The sequence below is a fragment of the Xyrauchen texanus genome, chromosome 24 (genome assembly GCF_025860055.1).
Source record: "Xyrauchen texanus isolate HMW12.3.18 chromosome 24, RBS_HiC_50CHRs, whole genome shotgun sequence".
Lineage (NCBI taxonomy): Eukaryota > Metazoa > Chordata > Actinopteri > Cypriniformes > Catostomidae > Xyrauchen > Xyrauchen texanus.
In genome coordinates, this window is record NC_068299.1 from 14266038 (window position 1) to 14288161 (window position 22124).

The following is a 22124-nucleotide window of genomic DNA, read 5'->3' on the forward strand; positions in this document are numbered from 1 at the left end:
GTGGGCACGAGAGAGAGGAGGCGCATAGTTAATAAGCCTTGTTTGGGCAATGGGGGAATGAGGCACATCTGATGTGTGTTTGGCCTTGTCACCGCTGCCAAATAAACGTAGAGCACGCCTCTTCTCAGGGAGCTGGCTTCTATTCTCCATATGTGCACACACTGGCATCTTCGCAGGCATAGGTTTAGAGCAGGGAAGGCCTGGCACAAATTACATGCATTGCCAGACCTGTTCCTTGGACCCCCGATGCGAGTTAGATGTGGCTCTGGGCTAAAGGCCGGGCCGCTTTCCCCTCTTATCTGCCATGGGACTGGGAAGACAGGCCGCCAAGGACGCCACTGCCCCACGGACCCAGGAGTGGAGCATGTGTGGCTGTTGGACCCCGCTCACACCTGGGCCATTCCATGAACACTCCAACTTCCTGCATGGAGCCCTGTTTTACTGCAGATGTCAGATTTGCCTTTCATTTGGACATCTTTCCCCATGGACATGTTATTTTCTCTTTATGAACATTTTATGTTTATTATTATTTTTTAAAATAACCCACTGTGTCTGTCTCTTTGTCATAAATATTCTGTAATAGATCCCAAACAATATGGGATTTTTGAGGCCGGTACCGATTTTATAGGGGGAAAATTCACCAGATGAAACTAGACTTTTAAATATTACATTTTGTAAATGCAATGACTGGAATTGTTCATATGAAGGGGGTACCAAACTGTTAATCCTGAACAGAACAGTTTGGTGAATACATGTTTGCACATTAGCTTCCACTCAGCTGACAAGCAATGAAAGTAGCTATGTGGTTAGCTAGTTAGCTATAAGCCCATTGTCACAGAGAGTAAAAGATGGAACAGCATTGTGTCTCACCAACTAGGTAACAATGTAGCAGGAAATCAACACTCAACAGACACAATCCACCACGCACCATTGTCTGCTAAGATGCAAAAAGATGCTCTGATGTTTACCTTTTAATCTGCTACATTACTTACTGCACTGACAAACTATAGCTGGCTAACATGGCAAACATGTGATAAACATGAGTGACATGGTTGTCAGGGACAGGGTTAACATTATATTCGTTTTATTGAAAAGGGAAAATTATGGGGTCATTTTTTATTAACTATCCAGCATGTATTTCACAAACTAGTTAGAAACTTACCGAGAAGACACCACTTAACTCTGCCCTGTCTGCAAAGCCACCATCAGTTCAGAGTCAGCTTTGTAAACAATGGATTCAGAGACAAACTATGTTATGACACCAATTCTAAAGAACTGTTTTCTGCATTATATGTTCTGAAAAAAAGTTTTCATATCTGCGCATATCGGAAACATATACGCTGATACCAATATATGGGTGAAAGGCTACTATCAACTGATATTTCGGTCGGGCACTATTCTGTAATATTAATCTGTAAACTCTAATTTAGAACTTAAAGCTTTATCTTAAATTAATCTTTAAAATGGCTCGTTCTGAATTTCTGTATTTCTGACATCAGAAACTCAAAATATTATCAGATGCCTGTCCACATTTACACAAAATCTGTTTGGTAATTAGGAACTTACCCCACTCAGTCATAGTAAAGTTATAAAGATTATATAGCCTATAAATATAAATAATAGACTGCAAGAGTAAAATGTGGGAAAATCTGTCAAATATTTTGCTGTTCTTTTCTGTGAGTAGCACCAACAGCTCTGCATTTCCTTTAGAAAGTTAGTTACTGAAGTTTTGTTTTTAGCAATTTCCATGATCATCTGGGATCATTGCCATGGTTATCATATTTTCAGAACTTTTCAAATCAGAAATATACCACACACGTAGTGATACTAGGGCTGTCGACTTAATTCAGTGCTATTAATTATAGCTTATATATAAAAAAAGACAAAAAATGTGTATCATATCCCCAGACTGTAATAAGAAGTTTTCCTACCGTTGGCACAATGCAAGCTTGCAGTACTGTCCCACCTTCATATTTTCACAAGTCCAAGTTAGCAGGGGGCAGTAAGCACTACATCAGCTGTACAGGAGAGTAGGATATAGTTGCAGGCATTGCTCCAAAAAGGGGTGGGAGCTCCAAACTGCCATTAAAATCAAAGGGAGCCCTTTCCCTTACCTTAATCGTAAGTGGAAGTGATGCCCCCTTTTGGAGTTGGTGCAGCCCCCTTTTGGCGTAACCCTGCCCTCTTTTGGAGATCCCGCCCCCATTTGGAGGTCTCCCGCCTGTAGCTATGCCTACTTGGTACAGGCAAGAAACCATACTGGCTACATCCTTAAGCTGGAAAATGCTGCCTTCAGAGGATGTATATGGAAGTAGTATGAATGAGAACAATTTCCTTGAGAAGTACTTTCATACAAAAACACTATTGGTTAAGTCATTAGCAATGAGGGTGCATTCTTGTGTTCAAACACTGTTGGACAGAGCACAACTCCGAATGCAGGGGGTTCCAAGGCTTGTGTTTCTAAGTCTCAGACTTTGTTTAACTTGACACAGACCCCTGAAAACATTTCAAATTATAATTAATTTACAGACGAAGTGATAAAAATGTTGAGGGTCTTATTGAACAATGAGACAAAATTATTCTCTTGGATCAAATCTCACTTTGTCACTTTGGAATCATTTCCTGTATTCATAGTGTCCTGTTTGTTGTCATTGTGACTTCAAATTATTTTTTGTATTCTGTGCATCAGTTAAGAGTGTCTGTTTCTCTGTTTTTGTGTGTCTGTGCTTAATGTCTTATTTTGTGTGTGTATTTGTTTCTACAGGTGGAGAGCGGAATTGTGGAGTACATGAGCTAATCTGCATCAGAAAAGGTAAGCGGCCAGTTAACGTAATATGGCTGCAACTTGTCCTGTTCTGCTGCTTTGAACCCATACATCTCATTCTCACATAAACAGTTTTTATCAGTGTTCACTTGTTCATGCCTGTGCAGGCCTACCTGTCTTACCTTAATGTATTTGTGAAGTTGTTCCCCGTCTGTCACTCACTCAACGTTGTGTCGATGAGTTGACACTAGGGGTCGCTCCTGCGGAGCCCAGACATCTCTAATTTTGAGAAAAGGCCAATGAGAATTGGCGTGTGGAATTTGCATGCCACTCCCCCGGACATACGGGTATAAAAGGAATGACACTGCAAATACACATCAGATATCTTCTTCAGAGCCTAGAGAGCAGTCACAGAGCTGAATTCCTCTGCTGTTCATTCATCTCTACAAGCTGTTGGTTTTATGGCGCTTTCCAGCGGCCCTCCCCCTCGCATACTACGTTGTGCTGAGCACATAGAGGTTTGCCCGTCTCGCACAGCCAGTCTGCGTAACTCGGTTCAGCTCTGTGGCATTTTCCATGGGGACCCCTAGTGTCAACTCATTGACACAACGTCGAGTGAGTGACAGACGGGGAACGTCTCGGTTACTGACGTAATCTCCGTTCCCTCATGGAGGGAACGAGACGTTGTGTCCCGCCAGCCACAATACTGAACCATCCGCTGAAAGCGCCGGGTCTTTGGCTCGGCTCCTCAGTGCGATACCTGATGTGTATTTGCAGCATCACACCTTTTATACCCGTATGTCCGGGGGAGTGGCATGCAAATTCTCAAAATCAGAGATGTCTGGGCTCCGCAGGAGCGACCCCTAGTGTCAACTCATCGACACAACGTCTCGTTCCCTCCATCAGGGAACGGAGGTTACGTAAGTAACCGAGACGTTTCTGACCCGCCTTTGTTTGATCTTCAGGTCAATGTCCTTATTGTTGTGTCTGTTTTTTTCGGGCTTTCAGACTTCAGTGTTTGCCATAAAGTTCTGTGCTCATGGGTTTTACATGTGTTCTTTCTGTTTTTTGTTGTCTTTATGTTGTCATGTGTATCACAGAGCAAAGGGTTACAATTTGGCTGGTTAGAGTGGCCCAGTTAGCTTCTGCTGGTATAATCTGTAACTCCACAATCTGGTTGTAAAAAGCATCCTTCTCCTTTGATGCCATTCAAAAGTAGTAGTGTATTCGGACAGCAATTATTTGTATTTTTGTAAAAGCAACATATATTGGACAATATTTGTGGATGTTTTCCCAGTGCTTTTTGAGGATTATTAAAAGCACAAAGCTGGCTCCACACTAGCAGGCTTGATTTGATGGGGGGTGTCACACTTAGTGACGGTTTTCGCTGATCTTGCCCTCCTAGTCAGTGAGCCTGTCACTTTTACTGATTAAAAACAGAGGGAAGGTGTCACATTTAAAAACTTCCTTTGACTTTTCTCAACGCTTCACTGTCATGCCCCATTTTCACAACCAATCAACCTGAAGCTTTTGAAAACAAATGTATTTTTCAGTATTACTCCCAAGAGTCTGCAGCATCTGCTATGTTTAGACATGTCCTAATGAGAATGCATGACAAAAACAAATTGCATCCTTTTCTTTCACACATTTATTGTAACATTGTGCAAAGAGCTGGGCAACAAATGTGTGTTATTTGGTAGAAAGTGAACAATTCAAAAGTATATTAAAGAACCATGAACTAAAATTAAAAACTACAAACTCGTAAGGTATGCATATTTATACATAATGTTATATAAATGTAGACTACAATATCTTAATATAATCAAAAGGTGTATACAAATATAAAGCTTATTTTTATGTTATATAAAATAATATAAGACCCAAATATTAAATGTAAAAGTTTCTACACATTTACATTCACGTTGTGCAAAGATCTGGGCAGCAGAAATATTAGATATGACATAATAGATATGTAAAAAAAAACATCCTTATTGATGACAAAGAGCAATATGCTTCTCATCCAAATGCATGTTCAGTCGGCTTTTGCAAGGATATATTTTAAAACAGACAATAATTTATGTTGTGGTAATGTTTTCCGGCATTATTTGCTTATTTCTGGTTTTGGTGAGTAAAGAAATGTATCCAATAAAAACAGACGGTTGTGGCTCATTTCAGATCAAGAAAAAAGCTTGGTGACAGAATCTGAGTGTGATGAAAATATGCACATCAGCTTGACGCCTTGTCTGTTCTTCAGTAAAAGAAGAAGCTCATTGGTCACTTGATGAGAAAGAAACTGCCTCAGTGACAGAATAATTTTTTCAAACAAAACAGATGATGATTTTTCAGTCTTTGAAGTTGCAGGGAGTCCCGACATTCAAGTAATTAACACTGAGAGATTCTAATGTGCACTCTGTCTCCCTCTGCCTGGCTGGTGGTTATGTTAATGAAGCTGACACCTGAAAATCATAGGAAAAATTGGCTAGTGAGACACTGCCTTAAAATGGACTTTCATTTGTTCCTGTTTGCTGCCTTTGACATCAAAGCATAGGATAGTCCATAGAGAAGAGCTTGTAAACTGCTATTTGGTTGTGCCATCAATCAGTCTGCACTGCCATGATGTCATTTTCCTGTGGCTCCAGAGTAATTAGTAACATGGCATTTGTGGCTTAAATGATTGGCTGCCAAGCAACTGACTTTGAGATGATTGTTAATGCTAACAGATTATCCAACATACAGTACTCTCAATTGCTGAGCTCAGAAAGATTGTGTTGATTCTATGTATTGTTCCCAAACACATTTGTCTGATTGATGTCTTTCTCTTATTTTGTCTTCTATTTTTCACATAAAAGGTAGAAAAGACAATATGTTTAAATTTTATTGTGCACTTCAGAGAAACAAGTTTTAATAAAAGCTTTCAGTTGATAAGACCTCAAATTACTTTTTTGAAAGTTATTCTGAAGGTGCTGCGGTTCCTGAGTTCCTCTGGAGTTTGTCCAGCTGTCTTGTTTGTTATTGGCTGACTGGCTTATTTAGAAAGAGCTCCGTCTCTGCAGATTTAACATCAGTAGTGGAGATCTATGGTCCCAGTGTAATAAAATCTTATGAATCTGGTGGGCCATATCAGTGTTGGATCCCTGCAAAGCTCTTCCCATGGTTGTACTGATAAACCTATTTAGATATTGCCCTGTTTAGGGTAGATTTGGTTGGTGTAGATTAGTTTGAGGTTGTTTGCAAGGTAGATTTGGTTGATGTAGATTAGTTTGGGGTTGTTTGTTTAAGGTTAAATTTGGTTGCTGTAGATTAGTTCAGAGTTGTTTGTATAGGGTAAATTTGGTTGGTGTAATTTAGTTTGGGGTTGTTTGTTTAGGATATATTTGGTTGGTTTAGATTAGTTTGGGGTTGTTTGTTTAGGGTAGATTTGGTTGGTGTAGATTAGTTTGAGGTTGTTTGTTAAGGGTAGATTTGGTTGCTGTACATTAGTGTGGAGTTGTTTTATCAGGGTAAATTTGGATGGCTTAGATTCATTTGTGGTTGTTTGTTAAGCATAGATTTGGTTGCTGTAGATTAGTTTGGAGTTGTTTGTTTAGGGTAAATTTGGTTGGTGTAATTTAGTTTGGGGTTGTTTGTTTAGGATATATTTGGTTGGTTTAGATTAGTTTGGGGTTGTTTAGGGTAAATTTGGTTGGTGTAGATTAGTTTAGGTCGTTTGTTTAGGATAGATTTGGTTGGTTTAGGTTAGTTTGGGGTTTTTTGTTTTGGGTAGATTTGGTTGCTTTACATTAGTTTGAGGTTGTTTGTTAATGGTAGATTTGGTTGCTTTAGATTAGTTTGAGGTTGTTTGTTAATGGTAGATTTGGTTGCTTTACATTAGTTTGAGGTTGTTTGTGAAGGGTAGATTTGGTTGGTTTAGATTAGTTGTTTTTTTGTTAAGGGTAGATTTGGTTGCTGTACATTAGTTTGGGGTTATTTGTTAAGGGTAGATTTGGTTGCTGTACATTTGTTTGGGGTTGTTTGTTTAGGATAGATTTGGTTGGTTTAGATTAGTTTGGAGTTGTTTGTTTAGGGTAAATTTGGTTGGTGTAATTTAGTTTGGGGTTGTTTGTTTAGGATAGATTTGGTTGGTTTAGATTAGTTTGGGGTTGTTTGTTTTGGGTAGATTTGGTTGGTTTAGATTTGTTTGGGGTTGTTTGTTTAGGGTAGATTTGGTTGGTGTAATTTAGTTTGGGATTGTTTGTTAAGGGTAGATTTGGTTGCTGTACATTAGTTTGAGGTTGTTTGTTAAGGGTAGATTTGGTTGGTGTAGATTAGTTTGAGGTTGTTTGTTAATGGTAGATATGGTTGGAGTAGATTAGTTTGAGGTTGTTTGTTAAGGGTAGATTTAGTTGGTGTAGATTAGTTTGAGGTTGTTTGTTAATGGTAGATTTGGTTGGTGTAGATTAGTTTGAGGTTGTTTGTTAATGGTAGATTTGGTTGGTGTAGATTAGTTTGAGGTTGTTTGTTAAGGGTAGATTTGGTTGCTGTACATTTGTTTGGGGTTGTTTTTTTAGGATAGATTTGGTTGGTTTAGATTAGTTTGGAGTTGTTTGTTTAGGGTAAATTTGGTTGGTGTAATTTAGTTTGGGGTTGTTTGTTTAGGATATATTTGGTTGGTTTAGATTAGTTTGGGGTTGTTTGTTTTGGGTAGATTTGGTTGGTTTAGATTCGTTTGGGGTTGTTTGTTTAGGGTAGATTTGGTTGGTGTAATTTAGTTTGGGATTGTTTTTTAAAGGTAGATTTGGTTGCTGTACATTAGTTTGAGGTTGTTTGTTAAGGGTAGATTTGGTTGGTGTAGATTAGTTTGAGGTTGTTTGTTAATGGTAGATATGGTTGGAGTAGATTAGTTTGGGGTTGTTTGTTAAGGGTAGATTTGGTTGCTTTACATTAGTTTGAGGTTGTTTGTTAAGGGTAGATTTGGTTGCTTTACATTAGTTTGAGGTTGTTGTTAAGGGTAGATTTGATTGATGTAGATTAGTTTGAGGTTGTTTGTTAAGGGTAGATTTGGTTGCTTTACATTAGTTTGAGGTTGTTGTTAAGGGTAGATTTGATTGGTGTAGATTAGTTTGAGGTTGTTTGTTAAGGGTAGATTTGGTTGCTTTACATTAGTTTGAGGTTGTTGTTAAGGGTAGATTTGATTGGTGTAGATTAGTTTGAGGTTGTTTGTTTAGGATAGATTTGGTTGGTTTAGATTAGTTTGGGGTTGTTTGTTTAGGGTAGATTTGGTTGGTGTAATTTAGTTTGGGATTGTTTTTTAAAGGTAGATTTGGTTGCTGTACATTAGATTGAGGTTGTTTGTTAAGGGTAGATTTGGTTGGTGTAGATTAGTTTGAGGTTGTTTGTTAATGGTAGATATGGTTGGAGTAGATTAGTTTGAGGTTGTTTGTTAAGGGTAGATTTGGTTGCTTTACATTAGTTTGAGGTTGTTTGTTAAGGGTAGATTTGGTTGCTTTACATTAGTTTGAGGTTGTTGTTAAGGGTAGATTTGATTGATGTAGATTAGTTTGAGGTTGTTTGTTAAGGGTAGATTTGGTTGCTTTACATTAGTTTGAGGTTGTTGTTAAGGGTAGATTTGATTGGTGTAGATTAGTTTGAGGTTGTTTGTTAAGGGTAGATTTGGTTGCTTTACATTAGTTTGAGGTTGTTGTTAAGGGTAGATTTGATTGGTGTAGATTAGTTTGAGGTTGTTTGTTAAGGGTAGATTTGGTTGCTTTACATTAGTTTGAGGTTGTTGTTAAGGGTAGATTTGATTGGTGTAGATTAGTTTGAGGTTGTTTGTTAAGGGTAGATTTGGTTGGTTTAGATTAGTTTTTTTTGTTAAGGGTAGATTTGGTTGCTGTACATTAGTTTGGGGTTGTTGGTTAAGGGTAGATTTGGTTGGTTTAGATTAGCGCCTTATACCCGCAGGGGGGCGTGGGCGGGCCGTGGGGGCGTGTTTATAATTTTATTACCTTTGTTTTATAACAAATATTCAATCAACTATCATAAACTATGCATCATTTGATAGCTAAAACACTCAAAAATCACGTTCTGAACTTGTTTTTGCAATCAATACACCAGAGAGGAAAGGGTTAAATTAAATGCTGACAGACCGACCCTGTAAATATGAACAAAATGAACGGCAATACTCATCTTTCATCTCCTATGGTTCAGATCAGTTCGGATCGAATCCAAGAAACACCAGCATACATTTCAATGTAAGGGTCTACTCTTCAAAATGCATCCCACTTTTTAATCCAAAACAACAAAAAATAGGGAAAAAACGAAATATCCTCCTCAGTTTACATGAGCGCTTCCAGTTAGAGTAATCCATCATGTTCACTTTCAATGAAATATCGATTCTAATTTGTATTCCAATGTTCAAAAACCATCTCTCCCCCGTAGTTTGGACTGTTTCCGATAAAATGAGCGATTCCTTGTTTCTCTCCTTCAATCACAGGCTCTGTAATGACCAAAATATGAAGGGAGCGCACCAACAGGCTGCGGGACCTGTCACTCTCGCACCTCGGTTTTTGATTGGATAAAAGCCACCCAATGTCTGGTCAGCAAAATTGTGATGGATGGGAGTATTAACCAACTAAAACACAATTGCAGTGATTGACAGTTTGCTTAGTTTACCTCAGAAGATCTGTCTAATACATAGGTCTAATACAAGTGCGTCCACGTGCGCTCTTCGTCATTTTACGCACAGCGCGCACAGTTTTTACCATTGTTTTGCTACACGGAGCTCGTTTCAACGCTGGATTTATTCTAACATTATATCTAACAATCTACATCATGGATCATCGACTGAAGAGGAGTTTTTGTGGTGTTGAGAGTGTTTTGGAGGAGGTAATGAGGAATAGCGACGAAGAACAGCAGAAAGACGCAGAAACAGACATCTTAGACAGAGAGAGCACGGTGTCGAGTGTCGATTCGGCTGAAGAGGAGATGTTTCTCCATGGACTCGATCCCGTGATTAGATCGGTAAGTTGAAACACATCGCCTTGAGTTTTTATGTTTATGAAGTATTGGCAGTTTTTCTGTTCATATCATGTTTTTGATTATAAAATGACTAGCAAAGACACGAGGCTACACGAGTAGCTAGGTGATAGCTGTATATTATACATAAAGACATAATATTTATATCACACACACACACACATTATATTTATGATGCATATAATATAACAAAAATATCTTTATCTTTCCTGTCTTTCAGTGGCTTTGGTTTCCAGTTGGTAACAAACCTTGTTAGTGACTGCCTTGGATCAACATAAATACTGTAAATACTGTAACTGCTTTTTTTTTTCTTTAGTAATTGGATATTTATTATAATTATCAGTTTATTGTAATTTATTTGAGTAAAAAACACTGTTGCAATTACAAATGTTGTTTTCTTTTTATATAATTTATTAATTAGTTGTAAAACGATCACTTTTGAAATGCATACATGAAGTGAGTTTTTTTGTTTCACTGTTTTTGCTATCAGAATTGTTCAAAATAAAGAGTATTTTGTTAAAATGTTAAAATGTTGTGCTGAAATCATTTTTTCTTGTGTGGTTTGATGAGCAGAACAGTTCTGAATTGATATACAAGTATGTAGTATGTAGTGTTTACTCCTTATGTCATTTGGTTACCAGATGTCCATTTGCAGTCTCCAAATGGCCTTTTGGAAAGGACGCCTAGACTTTCCCTGAATAAAAGCTTACAGAAACTACATTTGTGGGAGTATCATCTTCAAATTTGAATCAGAACATGGTCAGACATTCAGTTTTATCTTTATGGTGTTTTCAGGCCTTTAACATAAAAGTCTGATACATTTTTCCCTAAATGAAGTTCATTCATAGAAATCGTGAGTCACTTTCATGTAAATTTGACCTTGTTTTACTCTGTTCCTATGCTACTTTTGAATTAATATGACTCTTGGGTAACAAAGTTTCAAGTGTCTAGTTTAAAAAAATATCAGAGTTATGAATGTGGACCATATGGTTTAGGAGCTACAGATCATTTGTATTTGGGTATGTCATTTTCAGAAAATTCTCAAAAATAGGGGTGCTGGTTAAGAGGTTAGTTTGGAGTTGTTTGTTTAGGGTAAATTTGGTTGGTGTAATTTAGTTTGGGTTGTTTGTTTAGGATAGATTTGGTTGGTTTAGATTAGTTTGGGGTTGTTTGTTTTGGGTAGATTTGGTTGGTTTAGATTTGTTTGGGGTTGTTTGTTTAGGGTAGATTTGGTTGGTTTAATTTAGTTTGGGATTGTTTGTTTAGGATAGATTTGGTTGGTTTAGATTAGTTTGGGGTTGTTTGTTTTGGGTAGATTTGGTTGGTTTAGATTCGTTTGGGGTTGTTTGTTTAGGGTAGATTTGGTTGGTGTAATTTAGTTTGGGATTGTTTGTTTAGGATAGATTTGGTTGGTTTAGATTAGTTTGGGGTTGTTTGTTTTGGGTAGATTTGGTTGGTTTAGATTCGTTTGGGGTTGTTTGTTTAGGGTAGATTTGGTTGGTGTAATTTAGTTTGGGATTGTTTGTTAAGGGTAGATTTGGTTGGTTTAGATTCGTTTGGGGTTGTTTGTTATGGGTTGATTTGGTTGGTGTAATTTAGTTTGAGGTTGTTTGTTAAGGGTAGATTTGGTTGCTGTACATTAGTTTGAGGTTGTTTGTTTAGGGTAGATTTGGTTGGTATAAATTAGTTTGAGGTTGTTTGTTAATGGTAGATTTGGTTGGTGTAGATTAGTTTGAGGTTGTTTGTTAAGGGTAGATTTAGTTGGTTTAGATTAGTTTGGGGTTGTTTGTTTAGGATAGATTTGGTTGGTTTAGATTAGTTTGAGGTTGTTTGTTAAGGGTAGATTTGGTTGCTTTACATTAGTTTGAGGTTGTTTGTTAAGGGTAGATTTGGTTGCTTTACATTAATTTGAGGTTGTTGTTAAGGGTAGATTTGATTGGTGTAGATTAGTTTGAGGTTGTTTGTTAAGGGTAGATTTAGTTGGTTTAGATTAGTTTGGGGTTGTTTGTTAAGGGTAGATTTGGTTGGTGTAGATTAGTTTGAGGTTGTTTGTTAAGGGTAGATTTAGTTGGTTTAGATTAGTTTGGGGTTGTTTGTTTAGGATAGATTTGGTTGGTTTAGATTAGTTTGAGGTTGTTTGTTAAGGGTAGATTTGGTTGCTTTACATTAGTTTGAGGTTGTTTGTTAAGGGTAGATTTGGTTGCTTTACATTAGTTTGAGGTTGTTGTTAAGGGTAGATTTGATTGGTGTAGATTAGTTTGAGGTTGTTTGTTAGGGGTAGATTTGGTTGCCTTATATTAGTTTGAGGTTGTTTGTTAAGGGTAGATTTGGTTGCTGTACATTAGTTTGAGGTTGTTGGTTAAGGGTAGATTTGGTTGCTTTACATTAGTTTGAGGTTGTTTGTTAAGGGTAGATTTGGTTGCTTACATTAGTTTGAGGTTGTTTGTTAAGGGTAGATTTGGTTGCTTTACATTAGTTTGAGGTTGTTTGTTAATGGTAGATTTGGTTGGTGTAGATTAGTTTGAGGTTGTTTGTTAAGGGTAGATTTGGTTGCTTTACATTAGTTTGAGGTTGTTTGTTAAGGGTAGATTTGGTTGCTTTACATTAGTTTGAGGTTGTTTGTTAATGGTAGATTTGGTTGCTTTACATTTGTTTGGGGTTGTTTTTTTAGGATAGATTTGGTTGGTTTAGATTAGTTTGGAGTTGTTTGTTTAGGGTAAATTTGGTTGGTGTAATTTAGTTTGGGGTTGTTTGTTTAGGATATATTTGGTTGGTTTAGATTAGTTTGGGGTTGTTTGTTTTGGGTAGATTTGGTTGGTTTAGATTCGTTTGGGGTTGTTTGTTTAGGGTAGATTTGGTTGGTGTAATTTAGTTTGGGATTGTTTGTTAAGGGTCGATTTGGTTGCTTTACATTAGTTTGAGGTTTTTTGTTAAGGGTAGATTTGGTTGCTTTACATTAGTTTGAGGTTGTTTGTTTAGGGTAGATTTGGTTGGTGTAGATTAGTTTGAGGTTGTTTGTTAAGGGTAGATTTGGTTGGTGTAGATTAGTTTGGGGTTGTTTGTTTAGGGTAGATTTGGTTGGCTTAGATTAGTTTGGGGTTGTTTGTTTAGGGTAGATTTGGTTGATGCAGATTAGTTTGAAGTTGTTTGTTAAGAGTAGACATGGTTGGTGAACAAGTTTTAGGGTTGTTTATTTAGGGTGGATTGGCTCTTTTGATTTGTTTATAGTGGATAATGTGTTTAGTTTTATTTAGTGTGGTTGTTAATTGCAGCTTTCACTCTGAGGTAATGAAGATGCTCTTATCTCTTTTAACGAGTATAAACTAATCTTGTTCTTTCATTGAATAAACTGAATAAACATATAGCTCATCTGTCTTTTGGACAAGTGAAGATTTTTCTGTAATACTTTTTCAAATTCTCCCACCGCCCCTCACTGGAACGTGAGACCTGTTTGGCACACAGGTGGACCTCATTCACCACTTATCTTCCCAGCCTCTTTCTGCCCAGATGCTGCTTGGCCCCGCCCTGCTCGCCACAGTAACTAACACAAGGTCATCCTTCTGTTGAGTTTTAATGTTCTGAGAGATAAATAAGTGAGGAGACCATGAAGATTCCACATAATATCACTGATATTTCTAAGAACAGAATCTGTTCATAAGATGATCTAGTCACCATTGGCGTGTGTGCGAATATGTGTGTGTTTTAGTTTATTCACTTCAATTTTGTTGCCTCAAGCAGCGTCTGTCCATTGCCAGTCAAACTCTAAATGCTTTTGCTGAGAGGACTATTTCTTGCTGTAGCAAATGGCAGTTATCTTTGACAGGGGGCAGCTGCACTATGTCTTGAAACTGAAAGAGAGAGAGAAAAAAGAAGGATAGTTGGACAGAGTGAGAATCACAGAATAGAGAAAATATCATGAGAGAAGTTCAGGGAACCCATTTTGTACACTTTTTGAAACATAACTATTGCAGAAAGTAACTGTTGTCTGAATATTTTTATAGATTTATTAAGCTGCAATAAGGATATTTGTTCATGTCACAGTTGGGTGTATTTATTTTGTTATTTCTTTAATTTGTACAATTTGTCAACTTGACAGCCCGCACACCAGGAAAAGTCCTGGTGCCCCGTATGGACCGTCAGGATAGATGCCATATTTCTTTTACCTTTTTAAAAAATTTGGCTTTGAGGGATAGCCATATTATTGGTTGTATGCAGGGTTTGAAATTAATGTTTTGGCTCACCAGCCACTGTGGCTAGTATGTTCAAAGGTCACTAGCCATTCAACATTTTCACTAGCCAAAATCCCCTGCCGGCAAAAAGTGATAAATGTAACTGGAGACTGTTACTGCAAGCATTTGTTTGGACATTATTTGAACAATAATTATATTAGTTGACCAGGACACAGGCCTAATGATAAGGCCGTTATCACAGGTAAGGACTGTGGATAGGTTAATGTAGATAGTCTTTTTATAAACTATAGTATTTGTTTTATATTTTTTTTAGAAATCTTTAACTACAACTTTTACAGTTGTAATAAAAATAAAGTCTAATAAATTCACTATATATGAATCTATATAAATTACCAGTTAGTGCAGGAAAAACGCTCGCTTCACTTCGCTCACCACATGCCAGTCGACACCCAGCATAATGTGTGCTGCAGCGGTTCATGCGAAAAGCAAGCTTTATTCACCTCTCACAGATGAGTGTAAGTTATGTGAGTCATGAATACCATTAAATTAGCTTCTTAAGTGGCTCCATGTCACCTGACATTCATAGAATTTTAAAATCAGGAAAAACCCTGAAAACGTCACCCGCCAAAGTGGCTGGTAAGAGCGACGGAGTTACCCGACTGTTGGCAGGTTTTACTTAAAAATAATGGTTGTATGGGTTCTACTATTGTATACCCTGCTGTCCTTAGTTTGAACATCAAAATATTGAAATTCTGACACTTTAATACATTTCCAGTGAACAAAAACTTTGGAAAACATGTTTTGTGAAAATTAGATGTGACATACTGTAGATAGGGATGTGCCTGAAGCCAAATAATGACTTCAAAACAAATAACAAATTCATATGAATAATAGAAATAATATTCGGAAGACTGATCAACCTACGAGCACAGGTATTAAGCTATATTTTAAATAATTGGATAATACTGTACTTATCCAAAACTATCAAGCAATGATGAGTCTGTGAAGCCAAAATTACTACAATGTAAGCCTTATGAATGAAAATTTGCATGGTGATTTCAAGTTCAAATCAGATGGCCGCAGCCTTGACTCCATTTGCAGTCTTTGTTAATTGTGCACTTCTCAAAAATAAAAGCTTGTCAAGAGTAACATTAACTAATATAATATATCAAATACATTTTCCACTTCTTGAAACTTCTTCCTCTGTGTCTGTCAACACATGAGCACCAAATGTTTCACACAATTCACACGGAAGTATTCATAAATCTGAGATGTTGAATTCCTGACCTAAAGTGATGATTTCACAGTGGAACTCGTCTATCTGTTTCTTAAAGCTGACCACATTTATATTCACATCACAAATTAAAGTAACTTTAATGTTAAGTCTTCATTCCCAAAAAGTTTAAATTCTCCATAGATGTTTAAATACTTAATCTATAATATTCCTTCACATGGAGGATTGCGGAGAAACAAAAACATGTGCTTTTTTCCACTTTTCTCTTCGAGAAATGTAAAGAGGTTTGCTCTTGCCATTTATTCCACTGCATCTGAATTTCCACATTATGTTAAAATATATGCACACAAAATAAGCCTTGAGTGTATCATAAAACTTTGGTTTAGATTTGCAGTGCTTTTCACCTGCTTGTAGGTCATATTCATTTAATCTCTTTTCTTTAAATGTTTGTATTTGTATTTAATATTTGCTGTACATATTCAGCTACATCTGGTGTGAAAAAAATAAAGAATATATCAATAATATATTTGAATATTATAATAATGATAATAATAATAATAATAACAATAATTATATTTAAAAAGGCCTTTTCAAGGCATGTTTTATATACAGAAATTATAAATGTAATAGAGTTACATTTTCGAATGAGTTCTGAAGCACGTCTGGTTTAAGCCACGTCCACATCTGGTTCTATCTGAATATAGATACAGATAATTTTGTCATAGTAACAGATACAGATATAGATAATGGCTCTGCTGCACACCCATAGACATAGAAACGAAAGACAGGACAAGGCTTTTGACCAGACTTTGCTATCTCTCACATCCTCATTTTCATCTTCTTTGACACCATCAGACCATCATGGAAATGTCTGTGTTTTGTGTGTGGGTGTGTGTGCATGTGTGTGATAAATTAGCATAATTTATCAGACATATATGTATATGTCTTCAGATTACAATGCAGTGTGTCTCTCTTTTCGTGTACAGCATTCTGGTCTGTGTGTGTGAGCATGTTATTACTGAGGGCGTGTGCGTGGGCTCCTGAGAGCACTTATGATCCATTGTTATGTGGGAGTTTGCAACAGCGTGCAGTGTTTTTTGTGAGAGTGTTTGTGTCTGTAGTATATTGTAGTTCAGAGGTTTCTAAGCATCCTGACATGCATGTATCTGTTTCTATGACAACAGAGCCAACCAACACTATCCAAGAAGCAAAAGGCAATTTCTGGCTATAATAGAGTGATAATACTTTACCATAAAAATAAGCATAAAGATAATTATTTGGATCAGTACTACACAAACAACTGCCTCACATAAAAAAAATAAACTATTATAATTTTGCATTTGTTATATGCATAAATGTCGGGGTCGGCAACTGGCACACGTGCCAGCATTGGAGGGGTAATTACTGGCACGCCAGTAACAGTGAGAGAGGAGTAGACCATTTAATTCATATCAGATTCCACACCTGAATTACAATCTACATTCTGATGTAATCCTAACTCATTATCACGCAGCGTGTTTTCATGAGCTGTATGGGAGGCTAAACAAAGTGTTAAAATGTGAAGAGACCGTAGTATACCCAACACACTCGTGCAACGCATGCAAGCCATTCACGCATCATGAGCTTGCGGCACTTCACGTTCAGTTGAACACACGAGTAAACACGCCCGCTTTGCTTCTGTCAGGCTGTGCGGATGACAGCCTGCATTCCGTGTTTCATTTGTTTCTTTTTGCTTTTAGAACAACATGTCATGTAATAAGGAAAACACCACTATTAATCCTTGAGATTTCCAACCCATCATACAGTTGCACCATCCTTAAACCAGTGTAATTTTCTAAATTACATTAAAAGATTAAAAGAGAAAACATAAACCCACAAAAAATGTCACTCCATGTCAAAGTTTGCCGACCCTGTCATAGAGTGAGATTCTTGAGGTTTGCTATCACATTGAAATTCAAGGAAAATTATGGGATTTAATGTGTTTAGAGATCAACTTGTTTAGAGTATATTTTATTGGTGTTGATAAGTTTTATGTTGTTTTGTTCAGGGTGAAGTTGTTTGGGGTTGATTTGTTTGGTGTCATTAAACCTTAAACTTAAACCATGCAGTGTTTAAACTTTCGGTAAGCACAGTCCAATTTTAGCTAAAGAAAAGTCACCTTCTGTTTCTGATTTCACTTAGATAAGTCTATAGATTTAGTCAGTGTAGTTGTAGTTTATCTCCTCCTTGGCCTGCTTTCTGTAGTTTGAATGGCTCAACAGAGTCTTCACACCAGATGCACATGTACTTTTCTCTGGCTGCTCCTCACTGTCCTAGATTCTGTCCTGGCTCAGGTGATTTTCTGTCCGATTGCCAGGATTTACATCAGAGAAACAGCAACAGGTGTGTAAACTCTTAACATTAACACAGGCTGCTAAAACATTTTGTGTGTGCCCATTCATCTGTCATTGCATGATAATTGTGTTTATCCAAAACGTTTGTTGAATATTTCTCAGTAAGTTACAATTCCATCTTGTATGACATTGTGTGATTAGCAGTGTTGTATAAAGTATCCATTTGTCATACTTAAGTAAAAGTAAAGATACTTTCATGGAAATTCACTCAAGTAAAATCAAATTAGCCACCTGACCTACGTAAAAGCAATATTCTTCTGAAAATCTTTTTTTGTTTGTGCTCTGCAGTAAAAAAAAAGAAAAGAAAAGAAAGTCATACGCATTTTGGATAGATTGAGGGTGAGAAAATGATGAGAGAATTTTCATTTTTAAATGAACTATCCCTTTGATGGCGCATACATGTCACATCAGAATTATCATATTTATAGGATGAGTGTAAATGAACACCACAGTCCATAAAAATTGGAACATTGAAGGAGGGAGTTGAGTCATATTAGTGACCAGAACAGAGACTTGTGGGGGTGGGCAGTTTTCATTTGGGCCAATAAGCATCTACCCAGCAACCATACAGAACACCCTGGCAACTGCATAGCAATGTGCTGGAACACATTTAAAACAACTTAACCTCATAGCAACAACCCGACAACCACCTAGAACACCCTGTCAACTGCAGAGCCATGTGCAAAAAAAAACAGAAAACAGCTTAGCAACAGCATAGTAACAACCTGGCAACCACATACTGTAGCAATACGCCAAAACACACAGCAGAGATCACCTTGACAACTGCATAGCTTTCCCTAGCAACCATCCAGAAACCCTTGTTACCACATAACATAATTGTGCTACAAAGCAAATAGAACACTTTAGCAACCACTAGAAAACTAGTTTTGCTTTGGCAAAGCCCATTCACATCTCCATAATGTATAAAAATATATATTGTTGGACATTTTCATGAGTGCTGGTACAGTAATTATTCATATACATCATAACTTGGTTAAATGTAAAATGTGAATGCATGTGATTGACTTTTATGTGAACAGGTCTCCTGGAAAGGCAGGGAACTGATCGCACATAACTTCATTATTTAACAGCTTTCTTAATGTTTAAGCCTAAACGTATCAAATTAATTTGTCAAAAAAATGAAATGATTAAACTCACATGAGCAGTTTCTTCTCCCCAGTGGAGACAGACGACGGAACACGTAATCCGGCACGCACTTCGCTTGTCATTTTGATTCATATTCGTGATTTACAAAATGAATCATTCAGACTACTTTTTGAATCTTTTTGTTCTGTTCAAAGGAATCAAACTTAAAAGATCAACTCAAATTATTCTTTCAACGAATCACACATCATTATCACCGATCTGCATGCATTTTTGCACGTACAGTTGGTGTTCAGTTGCAGAAGTAACCAAAGGGTCTGGAGAAATCTATCGGAGTAAAAGTATCAATGTTCCCTTCAAAATATAGTGAAGTGAAAGTAAAAGTCCAAAGAAATATTTATACTCAAGTAAAGTACAAATATAGAAAAACTGTACATGTCACGATTCACTGTTTTCTGACCTGTGTTTTGCCTCTGTCATCTGTTCCCCATGAACTACACTTCCCATAATTCCTGCCCTCATCACTGCCAGCTGTCTTCCATTGTCCTCACCTGTGTTTCATTTACTCATTAGTCTTTGTGTATTTAATGCCCTGTTGTTTGCTCAGTTTTTGTATGTGTTTGTCTTCCCTTGCATTGGAGGTAATTTCTGAGTCGATGTTTCCTGTGTTCCTGAATTTTTCCCATCGTGGATATTTTCTTTTATTATCACCTGTGTTTACTCCATTATATTGTACTTTTTTTTTTAATTAAATACTATTTTCGCCACGCCTAGATCCAGCTCTTGTGTTTCCCTTCGCACGTTAGAGAACAACTGAAAGAAACTGATCTAGTGGCGTACTTCACTGAACTAAGCCAGGCGGATTTATCCATAAGGGAGTTTACCCACTTTTTTTCCACTGTTGCTCTCCACACTGGATTTGATGATGCCACTCTCAAATCCATCTACAGACTCCCACCACACAGACTGGAGACTACACGTAGGAGGAAAATGTAAGGCTAGTCTTAGGCCTTGTTCAGACCGCCACAAAAAATAATATTTTTTGCAGATTGTATCTAGATGAGTTTTGATAGTCTGGACAGTAAAACCACATGAAATTAAATTTTTCAGTATCTGATTCAAACCACATCGGGAGGTGGTTTCAAATGCAATTGAAATCAGATTTTTCAGATGCGGCTCAAATCGGATTTCAAATGGTCTTTTGCGTCACTCTTAACGTGACACACAGTGATGATGTCAAAAATTGGTGACTGCAGCACGGAACATCACAATATTTACCAGTGTCCACCTTCGCTCAAGAAAACAGTTCTGCATCGTGACTGGACAGGGTGCTTATTTGGAGAGTGACATGACGCACCTCCAATTTCCCACATCATTTTTGAAAGCATCATCATGTGGGTACGCCTACATACCAAAGCAACCCACACAGATAGGTTGTTATGTCTGAATGTGCAAATCTGATTTGATAACTTGCCATTAATGGTGCGGACTGTCTGCCTGAAAAGATCAGAGAAAAAATCTGATTTGCCTGCAGTCTGAACCTAGCCTTAGAGACATTCAATTCAGAGGATCCTCTTCTCTCAATCCGGGTTCCAGTTTCCAAGTCTGCCACACCTGAGTCTGCTCCATGTCACAGCCACGCTTCAGTCTGCTCCATGCCATGTCACAGCAACTCCTTAGCCTGCTCCATACCATGTCACAGCCAAACCTCAGCATGTTCCACGTCATGTCACAGCTACATCTGAGTCTGTTCCACACCATGTCACAGTCAAATCTGAGTTTGCTCCACGCCATGCCACACTCCAGCCTTCTGCGACTCATTGCTCGAAGGCCTTCACGGACTCTGTCTCCAAGTTGTATGATCCGCCGCTGATATCAATGTGCAGGGCCACAAGAACCTTTCCTCACAAATTCAGTGCCCACGCCTGCCATGGCCAACGAGCCCATGCATGCCATGGCCAACGAGCCAACGGCCAAACCTGCCACGGCCAATGAGCCAGCGCCCACTCCTGCCAAGGTCAATGCGTTGCCAGCCTCGTCCGTCCCAGAGTCAGCGTTGCCAGCCTCGTCCGTCCCAGAGTCAGCGTTGCCAGCCTCGTCCGTCCCAGAGCCTGTGTTGCCAGCCTCATCCATATCCACGACCATGGAAGCCATTTCCAAGTCTCTGCCCATGCACACGTCCACAGAGGTCATTTCCAAGTCTCTGTCCATGTTCATTACCATGGAGGTAATTTCCGAGTCGATTTTTCCTGTGTTCCTTAGTTTATCCCACCGTAGATGTTTTCTTTGTTCCTGTTTTTACTTGTATTTTGTTTATTTAATACTATTTTCGCCACTCCTAGATCCAGCTCTTGTGTTTTCCTTCGCATGTTACAGTACTTAAGCACAGTAACGAGGTATTTGTACTTCGTTACTATACACCTCTGGTGATTAGCTAGAGTTGCCCTACTTGCATTCAAAATAAAAGTTAAAAAAGAAAGGTATGAGAGGCTATGCTAATTTAGTCATGGCTAAAAGGCATTGTTAAGCACAGTAGGAAAAAAAAAGAGTATAAACTGGTTACTGCATAATGTAAATATTAAAGAACCAAATTGTTTTTCAAATATTATTTTATTTACTTCTGCAAGAAGATTAACACTGCATCCGAAATTGTAATGTCTGTACAATAAGAAATTGTGCTGTAATGAATGGTGCACTGCAGGGCAGGTAAAACAGTACGTTCTTTGGATATGCATGCAAGTGTATGAATACATTCTGGACATACTTCATCCAAATAGGTAGGTATTGGTGTGTGACAAGAGGGAAAATATGGTTTTGTTATACAAGCACCTTTTAAGCACAAGGATAAATTGGTACATATTTAATAAAAAGCCACCTGACTCGTGGATCTCCGTCGTTCTTTTAATTCCAGCATTTTGAATGTGACATCTCCTCAGCTCACAAGGGATTATTGGATCGTAAAGTGTCCAGTCGGTCCGCACTTAAGAATCTCGCATGAAATAGGGCGTCATCTGGGAATTTCTCATCTGGGTGGGTGGAAATGCTGTGCATTGAACAAATACTACACCGACACCTTTTAATGGTTGTGTACTGTCACCTTGTCAACTACTGTATCTCTCACTAAAAGCATTTAAACGCACTCCTCCCGTGAACATGGATAGGGGAAAATGGGCCCCATGGCCACAAGCTGAGCCCCATGGGAGTATAAGTCTGTGTATGAATGCACCCCTTTCTGTCACCTTCCCTCTATAAGTGTGTCGAGACTGACAGTAACACAGTACAGTAGATTATAATAGGTTATTCTCATCTGTTATTGACGGCTAGGTCTCTTTCACTAAATTAGCATCTGGCTAGAGGACTAGAGAATGTCTTGTCAGAGATAGATTCTGTCTTCTGTAAGATGGCTATACAGTTCAATTCAGGAG

At 37.8% G+C, this 22124-nt stretch overlaps 1 protein-coding gene across 1 annotated transcript in view; it reads left to right on the forward strand.

Annotated features, from left to right (window-relative positions):
• The first annotated feature begins 2774 nt into the window (after positions 1-2774).
• LOC127617465 (synaptotagmin-14-like) overlaps positions 2775-22124 on the forward strand; it is a 50373-nt gene continuing 31023 nt past the window's right edge. Inside the window, exon 1 of the mRNA XM_052089437.1 lies at positions 2775-2812. The gene's annotated coding sequence lies outside the window, so the exon portion shown is untranslated. The remainder of the gene's footprint in view (positions 2813-22124) is intronic.